The sequence below is a fragment of the Schistocerca nitens genome, chromosome 4 (genome assembly GCF_023898315.1).
Source record: "Schistocerca nitens isolate TAMUIC-IGC-003100 chromosome 4, iqSchNite1.1, whole genome shotgun sequence".
Lineage (NCBI taxonomy): Eukaryota > Metazoa > Arthropoda > Insecta > Orthoptera > Acrididae > Schistocerca > Schistocerca nitens.
Genome location: NC_064617.1, coordinates 66,846,644 through 66,865,379, shown reverse-complemented (window position 1 = coordinate 66,865,379; position 18,736 = coordinate 66,846,644). Strand labels below are relative to the sequence as shown.

The 18,736-nt window shown below is 44.7% G+C and overlaps 1 protein-coding gene across 1 annotated transcript in view; it reads right to left on the bottom strand.

The window, feature by feature from the left end:
* The window catches only part of LOC126252856 (arylsulfatase I-like), a 281,029-nt gene that overhangs the window by 172,357 nt on the left and 89,936 nt on the right, over positions 1–18,736 (bottom strand). Inside the window, exon 2 of the mRNA XM_049953808.1 lies at positions 1,317–1,345. The gene's annotated coding sequence lies outside the window, so the exon portion shown is untranslated. The remainder of the gene's footprint in view (positions 1–1,316; positions 1,346–18,736) is intronic.

Here is an 18,736-nt window from a genome sequence, read left to right as displayed (position 1 = left end):
GCAGGGGACCGCTCAAGCTCGTGGAGGCTCTGTAATGATGTGGGGCGTGTGCAGTTGGGGTGATATGGGACACCTGGTACGTCTAGATACGACTCTGACAGGTGACACGTATGTAAACATCCTGTCAGATCACCTGTATCCATTCATGTACATTGTGCATTCCGACGGACTTGGGCAATTCCAGCAGAACAATGGGGTACCACGCACATCCAGAATTGCTACAGAGTGACTCTAGGAGCATTCTTCTGAGTTTAAACACTTCCGCTGGCCGCCAAACTCCTCAGACATGAACATTATTGAGCTTATCTGGGATGCCTTGAACGTGCTGTTCAGAAGAGATGTCAACCCCATCGTACTCTTACGGACTTGTGAACTGCCCTGCAGGATCCATGGTGTCAGTTTCCTTCATCACTACTTCAGACATTAGTTGAGTCCATGACGTGTTGCGGTACTTCTGCTTGCTCGCGGGGGCCCTACACGATATTGGGCAGCTGTACCAGTTTCTTTGGCTCTTTAGTGTGTGTTGTGGAAAGTAAGGATTCTAAAACACTCTCTTAGGGCACGCCCGAGGTTAGTCTAACGTCTGAACATGTTCAGAGTGACGTAGTGTGTTCGTTTCCTACAATCTCTCCAATTCGCTCTCACAGCTCGTCTGGTATGCCGCTCCGCTTTGCTCGTATTTAGTTCATTAGCGGCTGCGCGGAGCTGTGTTGGACGCCTTCCGGAAGTCTAGAAAAACAGCATCAAACTGGTCGCCGTTGTCTTCTGTTTTCTGGATCTCGCGGACGAACTGGGCGACCTGGGTTCCACGCCACCGTTGTTTTTGAAACCCGTGTCGATTGCTGCAGAGGAGAGTTTTGGTCTACAGAAATGTCGTAATATGATACCGTAAAGCATGCTCTAGTGTCTTACAACAGATTGATGTCAGAGGTTTTGTGCGTCTGTTCGACGATCCTCCTTGAAAACGAGAAGGACTTGCGGTTTCTCCCACTGCAGTTAGGCACCGCTCCGAAGTCCTTCGAAACATCGAAGTCTTTCGTAATAATGTGGCCTAATACTGAAAAAGATTTTCCTCAAGTTTGACTCCGGCCGTGGAAGCCTTCGTAGTTATAGTCAAGAAAATATTGGGTGAATATTTAATTTAATTCACTGGCAACGTGCTCTTGTCAAAGTATAACAATCTTCAATGTTTTGATCACCCTTTATCCCACAGCTATTTTTGTGACAAACAGTTTTTAAGCACTATTACATGCATTAAATTCATGCTTTACGCATGTGCTCGAATGTAATGTTGGAAGTTTGTTGAATGAACTTACCCAAGGGAAATTGTGCGGTGCGTCAGGCACTGGAACAAAAGAAGGTAACATTTTATTATTAAGAAGCGCGGCTTCTCAAGCAAAGCGTTAAATACTAAGAAGCGTGCCTCAAATTTTCATGCAACTTTTTTAAATGCACACTTATCTGACTTCAGTTAAATTAACGAGTGCTCTAATAATGTGTGATGAATAATCCGCTGAACAGCTTGTTGCTAGAAGCTGATGGTTTCGTTGTTTTTCACATGTGTTGCCCAACTAATCTTAAAACGCCAATGTAAGTTAATTTTTTGTCGTATCGGCCGCCGCACAGCAGCCGTCAACTCTGCGCGGCGTGCTACAACACGCGCGGCACACAGCGAGTACCGCTGGCGCCGCACACGTTGTCAACAACTGGCGCCAGCGAACGCGTCGTCGCGGGGTTAGCGGCAGCGTACACACCACTATCGGTACGGATTACCCTGGCGGCGCTGCCCTTGCCACCAGAGTGAGCAGCCCTATAAGGGCGCCATCTACCAACATTCTGATTGGCCGGACCTGCGGATTTAAGCGAGCTCCCTGAGCCCGTTTAACCAGTTCAATCTTCGCCGATGACTGTGTTACTACCCGGCTGCTGGCTTCACGATGACCGAACCGTACTGTGGCCTCCCTGGCTGGAAACTTGCTACGCGTCGGTCTCGACTGGTTGTCAGTGGTTTGGACTTGTATTCTCTACTAGTGACTCTGATTTCTCCTTGGCGCTACAGCCAGCGAAGTGTTGTGTAGTCGAACTTAAGTTTTGTTTTGAGTTACAGAAGGTGAAATAAATTTGGTTATCACGGAATATTTGTTGTGTTATAGTGCTGACATAACACTTTTTCACGCAGCAGTTTTCAATTTGGTCTAATTCCGACACAGAGCAACGCATGGTAACCATCGCATGGTAACCATGCTAGACAGAATGCATTCACTGAAGTGTTCTGAACTGTTTAATATTGTCTGATACGTGCTGACTCTGTTTAATTGCTTATGTAAGTGTGCGTGACTGCTGGAGTAAGTGTGCACAGAGTGCTAGCGATAATCCCACTTCCCCCTTACCTCTTCCCAATTATACAGGGCGAGTCACTAACTATTGCCACCTAGAATAACTCCGGAAGTATGATAGTAGCTGAAAAGTTTGTGGGACGAATGTTGCATGGGACAACGAGGGCCACAGTATGACATAGGTTTTTTGTTGCAAGGAGGGGTCGCGTCAGAGATATGAAGGTCAACTTTGTTTTTTTAAAATGGGATGCTATAGTTTGGTACTTAATTTCTGTCAGCGGCTGTCGAGACGAATCCAATGATGTGTAACAGTAAGGTGTTTGGCGGTCAACGAAGGTTAAAAAGTAGGCATGAACATCCATTTACAGAAGGTGTTCGAAGCGATGATCATTGGTATCAATACAGTGCTGCAGTCTTAGTATCATGGATTGAGTGATATTCCTTATCATTTCGGCACTTATCGAAGCACATGCTCTGACAATTCTCTCTCGCATATCGTCAGGTGCAGCTGGAAACTCTTTATAAAGAATGTCTTTTACGAATCCTCACAAGAAAAAATCCAGAGGCGTCAAGTCTGTCGAACGAGTCGGCCACTACACATATTCTCCGCGTCCAGTCAACGATTTGGGAATTGTCTCTGCAACTCATTTTGTTTGTATATCGACTCATGTTTTTGTCAAACGTCGTCGAACTTCCGCCCGGGAGTTGCGTCTCCTTGTAGCTAATAGTTGAGACAGAATAAAATGCCTGGTGTCACAATAATCCCTTTTACCTGCTGACCGCACCTTGATGTCCTACTGAAATGAGGCATGTTTCGAGGCTACTCACCTGAAATACCCAAGAGAGTTTATAGCAGACATCAAGTCTGTTTACTTTTGATGAAGGTGCTCTTTTTGGACTACTACTGCTCCATCTTAGAGTAATAATTAAAGGCGTTGGCCTTCTACTACCCTATATTAATGTAATAAATACCATGGTTCAATAAGCTCTCGATATTTTGCTCTCCATTTCGTGTAGGCACATATACTCGCGAAAATAATTGTCTCGCCAATCACCATAACCTCTCAGCACTGCACGCTGAGTATAGCCAGCGAACTTAACAGCGACAGCCATGTTCATGTTAACCATGCTCTCACAAGCAGAGCATAAATAAATCGGAGATGCCACGACACTGGGTCCGCCAAGCAAGCGCCTCGCGTGCTAATGGACGAATATTTCGTTGAATCTGGACACTGAGCGGTCCGTCTGCGACCAGGGAACCTGTTTAATTGAGAATCTGCATTTCAAGTGACGCCGTCCTGTAAAACTGTGGAGAAATAAGGCTAACAACGGCAGAAAATTTGTCGACAACTGTCTTGATTATGCAGAAACTCACAATGATGCTTCTTCAGACAGTAATGAGGACGCTAAACAAAATTTAACGTTCCAGTGCTTTACGCAGAATAGTATGCCTAAAAATGTTGTTTAGAAAGCTAATTCGTTGACTTAATGTAGCCATATTCTACCCATCATTTCAGATGAATGAATAATGAGTTACAATTTTTCGACATAGTTTGTTCGTTTACACATCTAGTTCCGTAGGATCAAACTGAGGAGCAAAGCTCTAAATCATGGAACGTGTCAGTACATGAAATTACAAGATAAAAGTAATAACAGATAAAATAAAATGTTAATGAACCCAAAAAAATCATGCCATTAGTTTCAGTAGACGCAGTCAAAAATATAAGAATCAGCCTAATTTTTCATGGAACTCCTCAACAGAATACAACGAGTGACCCATGTGAGCCGGCCGCGGTGGCCGAGCGGTTCTAGACGCTTCAGTGCGGAACCGCGCTGCTGCTACGGTCGCAGTTTCGAATCCTGCTTCGGGCATGGTTGTGTGTGGTGTCCTTAGGTTAGTTAGGCTTAATTAGTTCTAAGTCTAGGGGACTGATGAGCACAGATGTTAAGTCCCAAAGTGCTTAGAACCATTTGAACCATTTTGACCCGTGAGGAAACTCCTCAGTTTCGATTTGAAAACGCGTGGATTACTACTAAGATTTTTGAATTCTTATGGTAGCTTATTGAAAATGTATGCAGCAGTATACTGAACACATTTCAAGAGAGTTAAGGAAGTGGGATCTAAATACAGATTAACTGATTGAAAGCTGCTAATCTTGGGAATAAGCTGATATTGTTAACAAGAAACGAGTGCAAAGAATACATATATATTGAGAGCCCAGTGTCAAAATACCCAGACTCGTGAACAGGGGACGACAAGAGGTTCGCGAACTTACACGACTTATTGCCTGTTTGTGAGCCAAAAATATCCTTTTACAATGGGAAGAGTTACCCGAAAATATAATACCATACGACATAAGCGAATGAAAATAAGCAAAGCAGACTAATTTTCCTGTCGATCGATCACTTACTTCACATACCGTTCGAACAGTAAAAATGGCGGTATTAAGTCTTTGAACAAGTTCCTGAACGTGGGATTTCCACGGCAGTTTGCTATCTATCTGAACACCTAGAAATTTGAACTGTTCAGTTTAACTAATCATATGCCCATTCTGTGAAATTAAAAAAATCTGGTTTTATTGAATAGTGCGTTAGAAACCGTAAAAAATGAGTCTTACTGTGATTTAGCGTTAGTTTATTTTCTACAAGCCATGAACTTATGTCATGAACTGCACTATTTGAAACAGAGCCATTGCTGCACACAATATCCTTTACTGCCAAGCTAGTTGGACCAGTGTTCGTGCTGGACGTGCAGACCGCGTGAGACGACGCTTCATCCAGTCCCAAACATGCTCAATGGGGGACAGATCCGGAGATCTTGCTGGCCAGGGTAGTTGACCTACACCTTCTAGAGCACGTTGGGTGGCACGGGATACATGCGGACGTGCATTGTCCTGTTGGAACAGCAAGTTCCCTTGCCGGTCTAGGAATGGTAGAACGATGGGTTCGATGACGCTTTGGATGTACCGTGCATTATTCAGTGTCCCCTCGACGATCACCAGTGGTGTACGGCCAGTGTAGGAGATCGCTCCCCACACCATGATGCCGGGTGTTGGCCCTGTGTGCCTCGGTCCTATGCAGTCCTGATTGTGGCGCTCACCTGCACGGCGCCAAACACGCATACGACCATCATTGGCACCAAGGCAGAAGCGACTCTCATCGCTGAAGACGACACGTCTCCATTCGTCCCTCCATTCACGCCTGTCGCGACACCACTGGAGGCGGGCTGCACGATGTTGGGGCGTGAGCGGAAGACGGCCTAACGGTTTGCGGGACCGTAGCCCAGCTTCATGGAGACGGTTGCGAATGGTCCTCGCCGATACCCCAGGAGCAACAGTGTCCCTAATTTGCTGGGAAGTGGCGGTGCGGTCCCCTACGGCACTGCGTAGGATCCTATGGTCTTGGCGTGCATCCGTGCGTCGCTGCGGTCCGGTCCCAGGTCGACGGGCACGTGCACCTTCCGCCGACCACTGGCGACAACATCGATGTACTTTGGAGACCTCACGCCCCACGTGTTGAGCAATTCGGCGGTACGTCCACCCGGCCTCCCGCATGCCCACTATACGCCCTCGCTCAAAGTCCGTCAACTGCACATACGGTTCACGTCCACGCTGTCGCGGCATGCTACCAGTGTTAAAGACTGCGATGGAGCTCCGTATGCCACGGCAAACTGGCTGACACTGACGGCGGCGGTGCACAAATGCTGCGCAGCTAGCGCCATTCGACGGCCAACACCGCGGTTCCTGGTGTGTCCGCTGTGCCGTGCGTGTGATCATTGCTTGTACAGCCCTCTCGCAGTGTCCGGAGCAAGTATGGTGGGTCTGACACACCGGTGTCAATGTGTTCTTTTTTCCATTTCCAGGAGTGTATATAGCCTCTGTATATTCCTTCCACATTTCAGCTTTACCTTCTTTCCTTAGGACTGGCTCGCTTTCTGCTTAGTACGTTAATACATATCAACGTATGTATACCTTTTGTTTTTCAAAAATGGTTTGGCTTTGTTGAAGGCGAGAACAGTGATACTTGCTGCCGATGATCTTCTTAAGCTTATTTCAGGAGCTATGTTTTTGAAACTCTTTCCCAGTCATTTTGGTAATTTTCTTGACATCGTGCTTCAGGCCTAGTTTTTCGGGAAGGTGACATGCATTTCGCCCCAAGAAGACCAGGAAAATTCCATGGAATAATGTTGCGTTTGTAGGCACATAGCTGACTAATTCTTGTTCTTGTTCGGGAGTAAAAGCAGATCTTTTCCCCGGGGAAGATATCATGTGTGAATATGATGATAATCGACCACAAACCGTAATTCTGCTATGATCAGCTCCTTTGATACGCTGTTCGATAATTTCCCTTTTTGAGTGCATTCACCCCTCCTTGAATATCTTTATCTGGTCCTCGACATCTGAAGTTAGATATACACTGAAGAGCCAAAGAAACTGGTACACCTGCCTGATATCGTGTGAGGCCCCCGCGAGCACCCAGTGGCTCCGCGACATGACGTGGCGTAGACTCGACTGATGTCTGAAGTAGCGCTGGAGGGAACTGACACCACGAATGCTGGAGGGCTGCCCATAAATCCGTAAGAGTATGAGGGCATGCAAATCTCTTCTGAACAGCACGATGCAACGAATCCGAGGTATGCTCAATAATGCTCATGTCTGGGGAGTTTGGGGGCCAGAGGAAGTGTTTAAGCTCAGAAGAGTGTTCCTGGAGGTATCCTGTGGCAATTCTGGACGTGTGGGGTGTCGCATTGTCCTGTTGGAATTGCCCAAGTCCGTCGGAATGCACAGTGGGCGTGAATGGATGCAGGTGATCAGACAGGATGCTTACGTACGTGTCACCTGTCAGAGTCGTATCTAGACGTATCGGGGGTCCCATATCACTCCAACTGCACACACCCCACATCATTACAGAGTCTCCACGGGCTTGAGCGGTCCCCTGCTGACATGAAGGGTCCATGGATTCAATAGGTCGTTTCAGTACTCGTCCAACCGGCAACATTTTTCCAGTGATCAACAGTCCGTGTTGCGGGCACAGGCGAGGCATAAAGCTTTGTGTCGTGCAGTCATCAAGGGTACAAGAGTGGGCCTTCGGCTCCGAAAGCCCATATCGATGATGTTTCGTTGTAGGGTTCTCACGCTGACACTTGTTGATGTCTCAGCACTGAGATCTGGAGCAATCTTCGGAAGGGTTGCACTTCTGTCACGTGAAAGATTCTCTGCAGTCGTCGTTGGTCCCGTCCTTGCAGGATCTTTTACCACCCGCAGCGATATTTGAGATTTGATGTTTTACCAGATTCCTGATATTCACGGTACACTCGTAAAATGGTCCTAAGGGAAAATCCCCACTTCATCGCTATCTCGGACATGCTGTGTCCCATCGCTCCTGCGCCGACTATAACACCACGTTCAAACTTACTTAAACCTCGATAATCGGCCACTGTTGTAGCAGTAACCGAAGCAACAACTACGCCAGACACTTGTTGTCTTATACAGGGTGTTACAAAAAGGTACGGCCAAACTTTCAGGAAACATTCCTCACACACAAAGAAAGAAAATATGTTATGTGGACTTGTGTCCGGAAACTATTACTTTCCATGTTAGAGCTCATTTTATTACTTCTCTTCAAAACACATTAATCATGGAATGGAAACACACATCAACAGAACGTTACAGCGTGACTTCAAACACTTTGTTACAGGAAATGTTCAAAATGTCCTCCATTTGCGAGGATACACGCACCCACCCTCCATCGCATGCAATCCCTGATGCACTGATGCAGCCCTGGAGAATGGCGTATTGTCTCACAGCCGTCCACAATACGAGCACGAAGAGTCTCTACATTTGGTACCGGGGTTGCGTAGACAAGAGCTTTCAAATGCCCCCATAAATGAAAGTCAAGAGGGTTGAGGTAAGGAGAGCGTGGAGGCCATGGAATTGGTCCGCCTCTACCAATCCATCGGTCACCGAATCTGTTGTTGAGAAGCGTACGAACACTTCGACCGAAATGTGCAGGAGCTCCGTCGTGCATGAACCACATGTTGTGTCGTACTTGTAAAGGCACATGTTCTAGCAGCACAGGTAGAGTATCCCGTATGAAATCATGGCGGTGAATCGAGGAAGTACAGTACATACTGACATGGAAATTAAGCGTTTCCGGACACATGTCCACATAACATCTTTTCTTTATTTGTGTGTGAGGAATGTTTCCTGAAAGTTTGGCCGTACCTTTTTGTAACACCCTGTATAGACTTTGTCGGGCGCAGTGCCGTATTCTGCCTGTTAATATATCTCTGTGTTTGAGTACACATGGCTATACCATTTTTTTTTTTTTTTTTTTTTGGCGCTTCAGTGCACATTACCAGCCTTAGACCCGCTTAGCTACTCAGCCGAGAAAACGATGGCGTCTGTATTCCTCGCAGTCTCCCCTAACAGGTGAGCTTCGCCGGGCGTCTTCGAGTATCTCTTTTGGACCGTCCCCAGAGGGCGTGTTGTGCAACAGCCCGGTGTTTCTCGCGTTGTACCTGGAGGCGCGGTGCATACGGCGAACGTTGGCCCGGTAGCCTGGTGGCGGCCCGGCGGCCTCGCCTTACGTAAATCGCCCCACGTCAATTGGTCCGCGGCACGCCCTGCTGCCTGGCCAATGGCGGAGCGAGCTGCAGCGTGCGAGTGCCTCGCTTTGTCCCGCGCGCCGCCCGCTCATTGGCCGGCGCCGTAATTTATGGGCGAAATTCAATCAAGACCTTGGTCGATGTTAATTTCACGCGGCTACCGCTAGGAACTGGCACAATAAAATAACGTTCCACACTCCTTTTAGTCGCATTATTGGCTGGAGAACCGCGTGACAAAGTGCAGGCCTTGAAAGCGTACCTCCTGATTAACAAAACTTGCCTAGTTGTCGATCCGTCGCCCACATTACCGACTCGACTAATGATGTACCGCTCTTTAGCTTTTGGACGGTAAGGAATTCGGCCGTAATAAAGATATTATACGCTGTGAACTTGCTGTATCGGGGAAAACTGCAGGGAAACTTTCTGGGAGGAAAAGAAGCTATTAACGTCGCGTGGACATAGGGACATACGTTTTGAGGAAGGAACTCCCACATGAAGACGGAGTTTAAGTTTTGGCTCTGAGCGCTATGGGACTTAACTTCTGAGGTCATCAGTCCCATAGAACTTAGAACTACTTAAACCAAACTAACCTAAGGACATCACACACATCCATGCCCGAGGCAGGATTCGAACCTGCGACCATAGAGGCCGCGCGGTTCCAGACTGTAGCGCCTAGAACCGCTCGGCCACTGCGGCCGGCGGAGTTTAAGTATCTCTAACGGTTAGATTTGAGTAATTAAAAGCACACACGAGAATACACCAGGCAAGTGGGAGTGTTCTGTCTGTGCCAGTGTTTAACTTGATAATCAAGGGGGCAATGATTTTGTCCAGTTCTAGGGGACTGATGACCTCAGAAGTTAAATCCCATAGTGATCAGAGCCATTTGAACCATTTTTTGATGTTGTCCATGACGACGACGCGCTCACACATCGGTACTAGAGAGGCATCCGCTTCATGCTGATGGCCATTCACTCTGGTGTAGACATGTGCCGTGCAGTGGAGCGCCCAGAGATGTGGGCCAGGTATACTAGCGAACCACGATGTTTTTGCAATTGGCATCGCGTGGCCGTTACCGGGACCACTACAGGAAACAAGTGAAGTGGTGAGTTGAGTTGTAAAACTACCGTAGGCTACCGTAAGCTGTCACAAGTTAGTGTAGACTACGGTAGCTTTCCTGGTAGCCTTGGTCAGTTAAGATCGATCAGTATTACCCATACGTTAGGCGTGTTGCATATCTATCGGGCGTTACCTCATTTCGATCCCCCTGTTAGCTTATGCGATCAGCAGCTTGTTACGTAGAGTCCCCTAGAAACTGGAAGCGGTCAACGTTTGGAAACTGACTGAGGATATATAAAGGGCTGCATGACCTACGGAACATTTTTGTCCTACATAGTCATCCTCCTGTTGTTACTTAGAAATAAGTTGTATTTACAATGCAATCGAAAATGCCAATTTTTAATTCACTTTTATTCGAAAATTGTTGATTCTTTAACGTGAAACAGAGGGAGCTTGTATTAAAAACAAAGACATACAGATTTATCATACAGCGCTAAGAAAACAAGATCTCCTAAAAAAAAGATAAAATTTTAAAAGAAAAAAAAAAAGAAAAACATATCAAACATCGTCTCAATACTTTGTCGGGATTATATAAAACATGTCTCTGTTATTCATAAATAACTTTCGCAGTTATCAAATGTTCAAATGTGTGTAAAATCTTATGGGACTTAACTGCTAAGGTCATCAGTCCCTAAGCTTACACACTACTTAACCTAAATTATCCTTAGGACAAACACACACACCCATGCCCGAGGGAGGACTCGAACCTCCGCCGGGATCAGCCGCACAGTCCGTGACTGCATCGCTCAGACCGCTCGGCTAATCCCGCGCGGCTCGCAGTTGTCGATAGTGGCAGGAAATTCTCGCCTCGGATGAAGAACGGTCTATTGATTACAAAATAATAACAATACTGACATAGATTTTCTGAATTCTTCAGAAAATTTACACTCTTTATTGTCTATTAGCTAACAACTTTCTCATTTGTGTGACATAAAATTAAATATAGGAATCATAAAAACCAGTAAAGGCAAGAGACAAGCAAGACAGTACATACTTCGTCAATCCCTAGGTCCCAGCATTTTTTCTCTCTAATCTTGCTACAGCTTTACAAGGCGTGTTTTACCTCATCAAAGTTGGTCAAACGTCTTGTTAAATGCAAAATCAAAATGTCGTTGTCTATTACTGAAAAAGCTGTTAATACAATAGTACTCGAGACTGGTTTCTCGATCTGATTACGTCTGTTTTGTCACTGTCTGCTAGATGAAAACGATATAGGCCTTTCTAATATTGCAGCAAATGTAACGAGACTGTTTTGGCACAAACGCTCATTTTTATCTATGTCGTTTATACAGGGCTATTACAAATGATTGAAGCGATTTCATAAATTCACTGTAGCTCCATTCATTGACACATGGTCACGACACACTACAGATACGTAGAAAAACTCATAAAGTTTTGTTCGGCTGAAGCCGCACTTCAGTTTTCTGCCACCAGAGCGCTCGAGAGCGCAGTGAGACAAAATGGCGACAGGAGCCGAGAAAGCGTATGTCGCACTTGAAATGCACTCACATCAGTCAGTCATAACAGTGCAACGACACTTCAGGACGAAGTTCAACAAAGATCCACCAACTGCTAACTCCATTCGGCGATGGTATGCGCAGTTTAAAGCTTCTGGATGCCTCAGTAAGGGGAAATCAACGGGTCGGCCTTCAGTGAGCGAAGAAACGGTTGAACGCGTGCGGGCAAGATTCACGCGTAGCCCGCAGAAGTCGACAAATAAAGCCAGCAGGGAGCTAAACGTACCACAGCCGACGGTTTGGAAAATCTTACGGAAAAGGCTAAAGCAGAAGCCTTACCGTTTACAATTGCTACAAGCCCTGACACCCGATGACAAAGTCAAGCGCTTTGAATTTCCGGCGCGGTTGCAACAGCTCATGGAAGAGAATGCGTTCAGTGCGAAACCTGTTTTCGGCGATGAAGCAACATTTTTTCTTAATGGTGAAGTGAACAGACACAATGTGCGAATCTGGGCGGTAGAGAATCCTCACGCATTCGTGCAGCAAATTCGCAATTCACCAAAAGTTAACGCGTTTTGTGCAATCTCACATTTTAAAGTTTACGGCCCCTTTTTCTTCTGCGAAAAAAACGTTACAGCACACGTGTATCTGGTAATGGTGGAAAATTGGCTCATGCCACAACTGGAGACCGACAGCGCCGACTTCATCTTTCAACAGGATGGTGCTCCACCGCACTTCCATCATGATGTTCGGCATTTCTTAAACAGGAGATTGGAAAACCGATGGACCGGTCGTGGTGGAGATCATGATCAGCAATTCATGTCATGGCCTCCACGCTCTCCCGACTTAACCCCATGCGATTTCTTTCTGTGGGGTTATGTGAAAGATTCAGTGTTTAAACCTCCTCTACCAAGAAACGTGCCAGAACTGCGAGCTCGCATCAACGATGCTTTCGAACTCATTGATGGGGACATGCTGCGCCGAGTGTGGGAGGAACTTGATTATAGGCTTAATGTCTGCCGAATCTCTAAAGGGGTACATATCGAACATTTGTGAATGCCTAAAAAAACTTTTTGAGTTTTTGTATGTGTGTGCAAAGCATTGTGAAAATATCTCAAATAACAAAGTTATTATAGAGCTGTGAAATCGCTTCAATCATTTGTAATAACCCTGTATAAATAACACGACAGAATACAATTCACGAAGTACTAATATCAAATGCCAATTAGGCATGCAACAAGGAAAAAGTTTTATGTCAGGAAATAGTTTCACATTTCATTTATGTCCTCCAGTTTCTCAAGCATGAGATCGATAAGTAGTAGGAGTACGAAATTTTTAAATAAATCTGGAATCGTCATGTTCTTCCATATCATTTGTGTGGTGTCCCCATTTCTTCTCCTTCCTCGTTCTTACAAACAATCTTGTCATCTCTAATTCTGCAACTGTTCCTACCATTGTCAAAACTTATTCTCCAGTTACCTTCACTAACTCTGCCAGAATTACCGGTTCAGTTATCCCGCGTTTATTCTCCGGTTAGGCGCTATTACGTGTTCGTACAACGCATTTTCCGAGCTATTCCAAGGATAGAACAAGCGGCTGCTAACCAGGGACTGTACAACAGGCTCTTAGTGTAGCAATCTGGGGAAAGTTCTCTGTCCAAATTTGATTTTCTTTGGATATACCGAGCTGATAATAAGTAACCTTTCTTACCTGTTATATTTGTTAGTCGTTTATTTCCTTCAAATAGTTCAAATGGCTCTGAGCACTATGGGACTTGGCAGCTGAGGTCATCAGTCCCCCAGAGCTTAGAACTACTTAAGCCTAACTAAACTAAGGACATCACACACATCCATGCCCGAGGCACGATTCGAACCTGCGACGATAGCGGTCGCGTGGTTCCAGACTGAAGCGCCTAGAACCGCTTGGCCACAGCGGCCGGCGTTTATTTCCTCTCTGATAGTCTGAATGTATGGATTTAGCTAGTATTATAACAACATTAACATTCGCACACCCAATCGACCTTCTAAACAAACAGTGATGGTATTCATCCGTTCGTGTTTATTCGGCTCAGCTTGTACAGTCCCGTTTGTGCCGAAGTTTTTTATTTCTAGACGAGGCGGGGATTCTCCTGGCAGAGACATCACGTATAATATGCTCTCATTAAAAAATCAACTTGTGATTCGCTCAGAAATAAAAAATGTGTTCAAAAATGTCTGAAAACCAGCAGAGATACGCTGAAAGAAGTCGTGTATGCGGTGTCCATTACGGACTTGCCCACGCTGGAATAACGCATTAAAGCTGCCTGCAAAGCCTTTCGGTTGCCGGATGGCGCATTTGAACGTGTGCGTCAGTCGCTGTTGCGTCCTGTTCGCACATGCTTAGAGGCCCTTGGGGGCCACTTTGAATACCTTGTCTAACGGTGCTCTCATCACAGCATGCCGTGTACTGCACCATGCATTTCCGCACATATGTCCACATGACCTTCTTTGCTCGCTTTCCTCTCAGGGATCCTTCTCTGTAGTTTGCCCCATCTAGCAAAATCACTGTTTAGAAAATCCGACGAAGATCGGCCTATTTCGTCACGGGATCGGACAGTCAACACGAGAGCAGTGGCAAACGCAGGAGGGGTGTCTGAGCATGAGGAACGGGTTCACTACTCAATTTCCGAGAGCGCGCTTTCCAAGTATAGCCGAAAAACGAAGTAATTTCTCCCACATTCGTCTCGCGATACGATCACGGCGAGAAAATGAGAGAAATCGGAGGCCATACTATTGTTTCCCGACACTCGATCTCCCTACGCGCCGTTCGTGAATGGAACAGGGACGGAGAGATAAGACGTTATTAGCAGAAGTACTCTCAGCCACAGTACGTAAGGGGGCTCTCGGACTATAGATGTACGTCTGTACACACACGTTAGACAAGAGTAGACGAACTGTTGCATGCATTACAACTAGTTGCCTAACTACGCTGCCCTGAGCGAAATTTCTATGTTGTCGCAGTTTTGTGACAGGCGAGAGGGGCGAGTTAAGGAAAAGGAGGGCAAAGGATGTGGGGAGGAAAAAAAAGAGACAGGATCGGGAGACACTAAAACGCGAAGAGGGCGGAGATGTCTGCAAGGAAACGGTAAGGAGATTCGATTTGGCCTGTGTCGACCAACACTTCCCTATGACCTACTTCTCTCTGGTATTGAGATGCACATGCCTTCTTGTCGGTGACTATAAGGGGGTATTCTGGAATGCCAAGTCAGTCAAAGCAGTGAAAATTTCTTAAGGAAATGTAGCCTATATGTGGTAAGGCACTGTCGACTGGGATATCTCACGGGTTAGGTTCAGCGTCGTGTCGGAAATTGTGTTCTTCCTCCGCGCCTCTTTCCTTGCAGATGTGTCAGGGTTGTGTTGTAGGTGTATGACTAGAGTGTAGATGTGTGTAATGGATGCGAGTATAGTGCAATGTTATGTTTGTGTTGTTTGATGATAAGAGAAATGAGAGCGTGAAACCCCTTGGGGTACAGAGGTTACTCGTATGGAATAGCACCAAGAAGGTAGCAAGTTTCCCCATCCGACGAACAGATCACCAACATCAGCGCACGTGTCATCACTGCAGTGTTGGGAGGTCTGGAAGTTAGTCCAGAACATTGGCGCAAAGATTGGTGCTTAGGAACTTCACGACACCAGCTCTAGTCTCTTCTCTTGCTTTTGCACGTCAAGTATTAAGCCTTTAAAACTTCACTAAAATTTTTTTAAAATTTTCCAGCTCACAAATAATATACAGTATAAAAGTTTGATAAATAGTTTTGGTTGTTCAAAAAAATGGTAAAGAATTAGCCCAGTATACAGAAAACAAATGGACGGCTTCGTCTGTATAACTTGATACACGCTAATGTAAGAGACAACTTCAATAAAATGCTGGCTATACCACCATGATAAAAGGCTAATCCTAAACAAAGGGGCTCCAAGCACTATGGGACTTAACATCTGAGGTCATCAGTCCCCTATACTTAGAACTAAGTAAACCGAAACTAACCTAAGGACATCACACACATCCATGTCCGAGGCAGGATTCGAACCTGCGACTGTAGTAGTAGCGCAGTTCCTGACTGAAGCGCCTAGTACCGTTCGGCCACAGCGACCGGCGCTGATCCTAAACAATGATTAATAAAATTGCAGTCAAGTATAGAATATTATTTGCGGTCCAGACAATTTTCAAAAAAATTGTAACAGTTTTTTTAAATTATTGAAAAGACTCTATAAGAACTCGTTTGTCCATTCCTGACGACGTCACGTATTGCCATCAGGTCTTTGTCCAACTCTTTCTTGCCCTCCCATGCTGCTTCGTCCTCCCGGTTTATAATAACTGACCTTATAGGTTGTCTGCCTCACTTCATTCTGTCAGGATGTTCACTCATTTCCTTCTATTGTCTTCAGTTTTATATCTTATCTTAAACAAGTTTAGTTCCTAATGTACCTGGTTGTCAATCTAGCTCTATTGTCTTCAGTTTTATATCTTACCTTAAACAAGTTTAGTTCCTAATGTACCTGGTTGTTAATCTAGCTACTCCGTTATATCCTTTCACAGCCCTAAGAAATCTCATTTCAGCTGTCTGGATCTCACTTTCTTGTTGTTTGTAAATGACCCACTAGTCACTTTTGTAGGAAAGTGAGAGACCGTCATTACTTTATAAAACTTCTGGTTCTTGTTCCAAAAGTGCCTGCTTGTTGTTTCACATATGTTCCCAGATTTTGCTACTTTCTTGCCCATATCTTCGTCACCTTCGTATGTGATACTCGTAGATAATTAAAATTATCCCAGATAATCAAAATGACTGACCATTTCTACTAATGCATTATTCGCCACTGTATTTGTTTTTATGGGATTGTTTCGTGTAAAAGCCACCGTATTAGTTTTCTTTGTAGGTATAGTAATAATGTAGTCGCCGACTCTTTGGCTTGGAAGGTACATTCCTTTCTGTACATCATTCTATTTCTCTGATAAATTTGTGACGCCATGTGCACATGAAACACAGTTCAGAGTAGTCTCATTGTCTATGAAACTTGGTTTTCCATTCATACAGTAGATCATCTAAACGCTAAAAAGCGTGGTCGAAATAATACGCCATTGTCTGACATCTCCTGTTAGTGATGAAACGTTTTGCCAGCTCCCCATTTTTATCTACAGCGATTACCATATCTTCATACAGGTATGTGTTTCACAGTAGTGAAGATGAACTAACGCTCATACTCTTAAGGTATCAATTTTAGAGCCATGCTTACTGGACACTTTTTCTGGTTTCGGTCGATACTATTACCTCTCAGAACATGGAAAGCAAAGAGCTTGCAGTAGAAGAGATGTATGTCATGGTAGCGAAGATATAACATGTGCTCATAGCTCATAAGTTATGTATTTTAGAACCCATGTTTACTAGAGATATTTTCTTTGTTTTGGTCCGTACTGCCACCTCTGAAAGTCTGGCGGTGGAGTTCTGGTTAAAGTACAATTAATACAGAACACTATTTGAACAGCTACTCATTTTAGTATATTTAATGTACAATCGAACAACTTCACGGCTAATAAAATATGTATGACATCAGCTACGTTCATCTGTTTACTAGGAAGGGAAGGCGATATCTATTTTGCAACTGTCTTGCAACACAACGTAGGATCTAATGGAAGGAATCGCTCCGTAACAGTTTGTGTGTATACAAGAGTTTATCTGACTGACGCATCTAGGTGAGAGAGAGAGAGCACCATTTTTCACAGCTTTGACAAGGCCTAGAAATGAAGTTGCTCAAGGATATAAGAACCACATACGATACTAATGTGTTCTTGACAGTGGAATTTTTCCAGAGAGAGGAGAGAGTTTGTTTGTTTGTTTGTGTGTGCGTCTGTGTGTGTGTGTGTGTGTGTGTGTTTGTGTGCGTGAGTGCATGAGATAGAGAGAAATGAAATGTGCGTAAGGCAATTTTTGGGTAGTTCGGCCAATAGTTTTTTTTTTTTTTTTGGCACCATCTCGGCGGCTTGCGCGTCGATGATAATGAGGACAACACACACGCCCAGTCCTGAGCGGAAAAAACACCGACCCGACCGGTAACCGACCCCGGGACCCTATGATTAAGTGTTTGCTAGGCTAACCACAAGTCCACGAGCTGTAACAAATGATACGTCGGTAATAAGACTTAACTTGCAATGAGGAAACATTAAACATAGTGGCCAACATGGTTCTGACGTACGTTAATCATTTACCGGAGATATTCTAGCAACCTTCGGAAACTCTGATGTTTGCCAGTGATAATAGCATACCGATAAAAGTCCAGGAGCATCATGCCGGGCACAGTCAGGGAAATAATGGAACGCATTTACAACAGTCTCACAGAAAACAAATTAACCCATAATCTCACAAAGCTCTTATTATACAGTTTCGGACCAATCGAAATTACTTATAGGTACTAGAAGTAGAGGTCAATGGGCACACTGGATGAAGCTCCAGGTGTGAAGTTCCTAGGTATTCAAATGAAAGATAAACTGAAGTGGCAACGCTATGTGGATAAATCAACCAAAAATCTCAGTTATGGCTTCTTTGGTCTTTGAGGTCGTTCTCTTTTCATTAATCTGCATACAGGACTGTTAACATACTTTCACTCAATACTCTCCTGTTCCATATTCTTCTGGGGCATTGCAGTTAAGGTAAAAAATATTTATTTTACGGAAGTGTGCAATGAAAATATTGTTTAAAGTCAAAAAGTTAACATCTTGCCGAATGTCTTTACGACCTAGCGATATTTACTGTTACCTATAAAGAAAGGATAGTATTTGTGGTTAATAACAAGAGTGAATCTAGGATGAACTGTATCAGTAACAACTGCATTGCTACCAATAAAAAACAGTGAATATAATCTAAGCATCCGTGGCTTAGGGTTCAGAATCGAGTTGCACAGTCTGGTGCAAAAGTATGTTCATTCACGCATCGTGTTCTATGAATCGCATCATGAAGGAAAGCCTTCAGTTATGAGAAACTAGTCACGTTACGCAATAAAAGTAGGAAGAAATCCCTGCAGGATACTTCTGTAAAGCATGATAACATTTTGTGACCAGTGCCCATCTATTTATATTCTTAATTGCTTCACGTATGTATATTACGAGAAAACAGACATCAGGCTGCAAATGCAAAATCCCTAGATATTCTGAAAAGAGTAAAAGAATAGCTCTACAATTTATCAGATATC